This window comes from Triticum aestivum, chromosome 7B (assembly GCF_018294505.1).
Source record: "Triticum aestivum cultivar Chinese Spring chromosome 7B, IWGSC CS RefSeq v2.1, whole genome shotgun sequence".
NCBI lineage: Eukaryota > Viridiplantae > Streptophyta > Magnoliopsida > Poales > Poaceae > Triticum > Triticum aestivum.
Genome location: NC_057813.1, coordinates 543,955,649 through 543,962,169, shown reverse-complemented (window position 1 = coordinate 543,962,169; position 6,521 = coordinate 543,955,649).

Sequence of the window (6,521 nt, the reverse complement as noted above, 5' to 3'; positions counted from 1 at the left end):
TGAGGCATAGGGGATGACACTCATCTCTTCTTTATCTTCTGCCGTGGTCGGGCATTGAGCCGAGCTCAATGTCACGCCTTGCAATACAGGCAAGAACCCTTTCTTGGACTGATCCATATTGAACTTCTTCAATATCTTATCAAGGTATGTGCTTTGTGAAAGACCTATGAGGCGTCTCGATCTATCCCTATAGATCTTGATGCCTAATATGTAAGCAGCTTCTCCAAGGTCCTTCATTGAAAAACACTTATTCAAGTAGGCCTTAATGTTGTCCAAAAGTTTTATATCATTTCCCATCAAAAGTATGTCATCCACATATAATATGAGAAATGCTACAGAGCTCCCACTCACTTTCTTGTAAACGCAGGCTTCTCCATAAGTCTGCATAAACCCAAACGCTTTGATCATCTCATCAAAGCGAATGTTCCAACTCCGAGATGCTTGCACCAGCCCATAAATGGATCGCTGGAGCTTGCATACCTTGTTAGCATTCTTAGGATCGACAAAACCTTCCAGCTGCATCATATACAGTTCTTCCTTAAGATAGCCGTTAAGGAATGCCATTTTGACGTCCATCTGCCATATCTCATAATCATAGTATGCGGCAATTGCTAACATGATTCGGACGGACTTCAGCTTTGCTACGGGAGAGAATGTCTCATCGTAGTCAACCCCTTGAACTTGCCGATAACCCTTAGTGACAAGTCGAGCTTTATAGATGGTAACATTACCATATGCGTCCGTCTTCTTCTTATAGATCCATTTGTTTTCTATCACTCGCCGATCATCAGGCAAGTCTGTCAAAGTCCATACTTTGTTTTCATACATGGATTCTATCTCGGATTGCATGGCTTCAAGCCATTTGTTGGAATCTGGGCCTGCCATCGCTTCTTCATAGTTCGAACGTTCACTGTTATCTAACAACATGATTTCCAGGACAGGGTTGCCATACCACTCTGGTGTGGAACGTGTCCTTGTGGACCTACGAAGTTCAGTAGCAACTTGATCCGAAGTACCTTGATCATCATCATTAATTTCCTCTCTAGTCGGTGTAGGCTCCATAGGAACATTTTCCTGAGCTGCACTACTTTCCGGTTCAAGAGGTAGTACTTCATCGAGTTCTACTTTCCTCCCACTTACTCCTTTCGAGAGAAACTCTTTTTCCAGAAAGGATCCGTTCTTGACAACAAAGATCTTGCCTTCGGATCTAAGGTAGAAGGTATACCCAATGGTTTCCTTAGGGTATCCTATGAAGATGCATTTTTCCGACTTGGGTTCGAGCTTTTCAGGTTGAAGTTTCTTGACATAAGCATCGCATCCCCAAACTTTTAGAAACGACAGCTTAGGTTTCTTCCCAAACCATAATTCATACGGTGTCGTCTCAACGGATTTAGACGGAGCCCTATTTAAAGTGAATGTAGCTGTCTCTAGAGCGTATCCCCAAAATGATAGCGGTAAATCAGTAAGAGACATCATAGATTGCACCATATCCAATAGAGTGCGATTACAACGTTCGGACTCACCGTTACGCTGAGGTGTTCCAGGCGGCGTGAGTTGTGAAACGATTCCACATTTCCTTAAGTGTGTACCAAATTCGTGACTTAAATATTCTCCTCCACGATCTGATCGTAAGAATTTATCTTTCGGTCACGTTGATTCTCTACCTCATTCTGAAATTCTTTGAACTTTTCAAAGGTCTCAGACTTGTGTTTCATCAAGTAGACATACCCATATCTACTCAAGTCGTCCGTGAGAGTGAGAACATAACGATATCCTCCGCGAGCCTCAACACTCATTGGACCGCACACATCAGTATGTATGATTTCCAATAAGTTGGCTGCTCGCTCCATTGTTCCGGAGAATGGAGTCTTGGTCATTTTGCCCATGAGGCATGGTTCGCATGTGTCAAATGATTCATAATCGAGAGACTCTAAAAGTCCATCAGCATGGAGCTTCTTCATGCGCTTGACACCAATGTGACCAAGGCGGCAGTGCCACAAGTATGTGGGACTATCGTTATCAACTTTACATCTTTTGGTATTCACACTATGAATATGTGTAACATCACGTTCGAGATTCATTAAGAATAAACCATGGACCATCGGGGCATGACCATAAAACATATCTCTCATATAAATAGAACAACCATTATTCTCGGATTTAAATGAGTAGCCATCTCGTATTAAATGAGATCCAGATACAATGTTCATGCTCAAACTTGGCACTAAATAACAATTATTTAGGTTTAAAACTAATCCCGTAGGTAAATGTAGAGGTAGCGTGCCGACGGCGATCACATCGACCTTGGAACCATTCCCGACATGCATTGTCACCTCGTCCTTCGCCAGTCTCCGCTTATTCTGCAGCTCCTGCTTTGAGTTACAAATATGAGCAACGGCACCGGTATCAAATACCCAGGAGCTACTACGAGCACTGGTAAGGTACACATCAATTACATGTATATCACATATACCTTTAGTGTTGCCGGCCTTCTTGTCTGCTAAGTATTGGGGCAGTTCTACTTCCAGTGACCCTTCCCTTTGCAATAAAAGCACTCAGTCTCAGGCTTGGGTCCGTTCTTTGACTTCTTCCCAGCAACTGGCTTACCGGGCGCGGCAACATCCTTGCCATCCTTCTTGAAGTTCTTATTACCCTTGCCTTTCTTGAACTTGGTGGTTTTATTGACCATCAACACTTGATGTTCCTTTTTGATTTCTACCTCTGCTGACTTCAGCATTGAAAATACTTCAGGAATAGTTTTGACCATCCCCTGCATATTGTAGTTCATCACAAAGCTATTGTAGCTCAGTGGGAGCGACTAAAGGATTTTGTCAATGACCGCCTCGTTCGGGAGGTTAATGTCCAGCTGGGACAGGCGGTTGTGCAACCCAGACATTTTGAGTATGTGCTCACTGACAGAACTGTTTTCCTCCATCTTACAACTATAGAACTTGTCAGAGACTTCATATCTCTCGACCCGGGCATGAGCTTGGAAAACCATTTTCAGCTCCTCGAACATCTCATATGCTCCGTGTTGCTCAAAACGCTTTTGGAGCCCCGGTTTTAAGCTGTAAAGCATGCCGCACTGAACGAGGGAGTAATCATCAGCACGTGGCTGCCAAGCGTTCATAACGTCTTGGTTCTCTGGGATGGGTGCTTCACCTAGTGGTCCTTCTAGGACATATGCTTTCTTGGCAGCTATGAGGATGATCCTTAGGTTCCGGACCCAGTCCGTATAGTTGCTGCCATCATCTTTCAGCTTGGTTTTCTCTAGGAACGTGTTGAAGTTCATGTTTACATGAGCGTTGGCCATTTGATCTACAAGACATTTTTTGCAAAGATTTTTATACTAATTTCATGATAATTAAGTTCATCTAATCAAATTATTTAATGAACTCCCACTCAGATTAGACATCCCTCTATCATCTAAGTGTTACATGATCCGAGTCGACTAGGCCGTGTCCGATCATCACGTGAGACGGACTAGTCATCATCGGTGAACATGTCCATGTTGATCGTATCTTCCATACGACTCATGTTCGACCTTTCGGTCTCTGTGTTCCGAGGCCATGTCTGTACATGCTAGGCTCGTCAAGTTAACCTAAGTGTTTTGCATGTGTAAATCTGTCTTACACCCGTTGTGTGTGAACGTTAGAATCTATCACACCCAATCATCACATGGTGCTTCGAAACAACGAACTGTCGCAATGGCGCACAGTTAGGGGGACCACTTTCTTGAAATTATTATGAGGGATCATCTTATTTACTACCATCGTTCTAAGTAAACAAGATGCAAAAACATGATAAATATCACATGCAATCAAATAGTAGTGACATGATATGGCCAATATCATATAGCTCCTTTGATCTCCATCTTCGGGGCTCCATGATCATCTTCGTCACCGGCATGACACCATGAGCTCCATCATCATGATCTCCATCATCGTGTCTCCATGAAGTTGCTCGCCAACTATTACTTCTACTACTATGGCTAACGGTTCAGCAATAAAGTAAAGTAATTACATTGTGTTAAATCATTGACACGCAGGTCATACAATAATTAAGACAACTCCTATGGCTCCTGCCGGTTGTCATACTCATCGACATGCAAGTTGTGATTCCTATTACAAGAACATGATCTCATACATCACAATATATCATTCATCATTCATCACAACTTTTGGCCATATCACATCACAAAGCAATTGCTGCAAAAACAAGTTAGACGTCCTCTAATTGTTGTTGCATCTTTTACGTGGCTGCAATAGGGTTCTAGCAAGAACGTTTTCTTACCTACGAAAAAGCCACAACGTGATTTTTTAACTTCTATTTACCCTTCATAAGGACCCTTTTCATTGAATCCGCTCCAACTAAAGTGGGAGAGACAGACACCCGCTAGCCACCTTATGCAACTAGTGCATGTCAGTCGGTGGAACCTGTCTCACGTAAGTGTATGTGTAAGGTCGGTCTGGGCTGCTTCATCCCACAATACCGCTGAAGCAAAATAATACTAGTAGTGGCAAGAAAGTTGATAACATCTATGCCCACAATAGATTTGTGTTCTACTCGTGCAAAGAGAACTACGCATAGACCTAGCTCATGATGCCACTGTTGGGGAACGTTGCAGAAAATAAAAAATTCTACGGTTTCACCAAGATCAATCTATGAGTTCATCTAGCAACGAGAGAGAGGAGTGCATCTACATACCCTTGTAGATCGAGCGGAAGCGTTCAAGAGAACGGGGTTGAGGGAGTCGTACTCGTCGTGATCCAAATCATCGGAGATCCTAGCACCAAACGGAGGGCACCTCCGTGTTCAACACACGTACGGTCAGCGTGACGTCTCCTCCTTCTTGATCCAGCAAGGGGGAAGGAGAGGTTGATGAAGATCCAGCAGCACGACGGTGTGGTGGTGGATGCAGCAGGGATCCCGGCAGGGCTTCGCCAAGTGTCTGCGGGAGGGAGAGTTGTAGCAAGTGGGAAGGGAGGCGCCAAGTGCAAGGGTGCGGCTGCCCCCCCCCCCTCTTTATATAGGGACCCTTGGGAGGGCCGGCCCTAGGAGATTGAATCTCCAAGGGGGGCGCCGGCCCTAGGAGATTGAATCTCCGAGGGGGGGCGGCGGCCAAGGGGGGTGCCTTGACCCCCAAGGCAAGTGGAGGCGCCCCCTCCCCTAGGGTTCCCAACCCTAGGCGTGGGGAGGCCAAGGGGGGGCGCACCAGCCCACCAGGGGCTGGTTCCCCTCCCACTTCAGCCCACGGGGCCCTCCGGGATAGGTGGCCCCACCTGGTGGACCCCCGGGACCCTTCCGGTCCCGGTACAATGCCGGTGACCCCCGAAACTTTCCCGATGGCCGAAACTCGACTTCCCATATATAATTCTTTACCTCCGGACCATTTCGGAACTCCTCGTGACGTTCGGGATCTCATCCGGGACTCCGAACAACTTTCGGTTTGCTGCATACAAATATCTCTACAACCCTAGCGTCACCGAACCTTAAGTGTGTAGACCCTACGGGTTCGGGAGACACGTAGACATGACCGAGACGGCTCTTCGGTCAATAACCAACAGCGGGATCTGGATACCCATGTTGGCTCCCACATGCTCCTCGATGATCTCATCGGATGAACCACGATGTCGAGGATTCAAGCAACCCCGTATACAATTCCCTTTGTCAATCGGTATGTTACTTGCCCGAGATTCGACCGTCGGTATCCCAATACCTCGTTCAATCTCGTTACCGGCAAGTCACTTTACTCGTACCATAATGCATGATCCCGTGACCAGACACTTGGTCACTTTGAGCTCATTATGATGATTCATTACCGAGTGGGCCTAGAGATACCTCTCCGTCATACGGAGTGACAAATCCCAGTCTCGATCCGTGACAACCCAACAGACACTGTCGGAGATACCCGTAGTATACCTTTATAGTCACCCAGTTACGTTGTGATGTTTGGTATACCCAAAGCACTCCTACGGTATCCGGGAGTTACACAATCTCATGGTCTAAGGAAAAGATACTTGACATTGGAAAAGCTCTAGCAAACGAACTACATGATCTTGTGCTATGCTTAGGATTGGGTCTTGTCCATCACATCATTCTCCTAATGATGTGATCCCATTATCAATGACATCCAATGTCCATAGTCAGGAAACCATGACTATCTGTTGATCAACGAGCCAGTCAACTAGAGGCTCACTAGGGACATGTTGTGGTCTATGTATTCACACGTGTATTACGATTTCCAGATAATACAATTATAGCATGAATAAAAGACAATTATCATGAACAAGGAAATATAATAATAATCCTTTTATTATTGCCTCTAGGGCATATTTCCAACAGAAGGTTGTTAGGAGTCCCGGATGAAATCATCGACATGACGAGGAGTCTCGAAATGGTCGAGACATAAAGATTGATATATTGGAAGGTTATATTCGGACACCAGAAGAGTTCCGGGGGTCACCGGATAAATACCAGAGTAGCGGGAGGTTACCGGAACCCCTCGGGGAGTATATGGG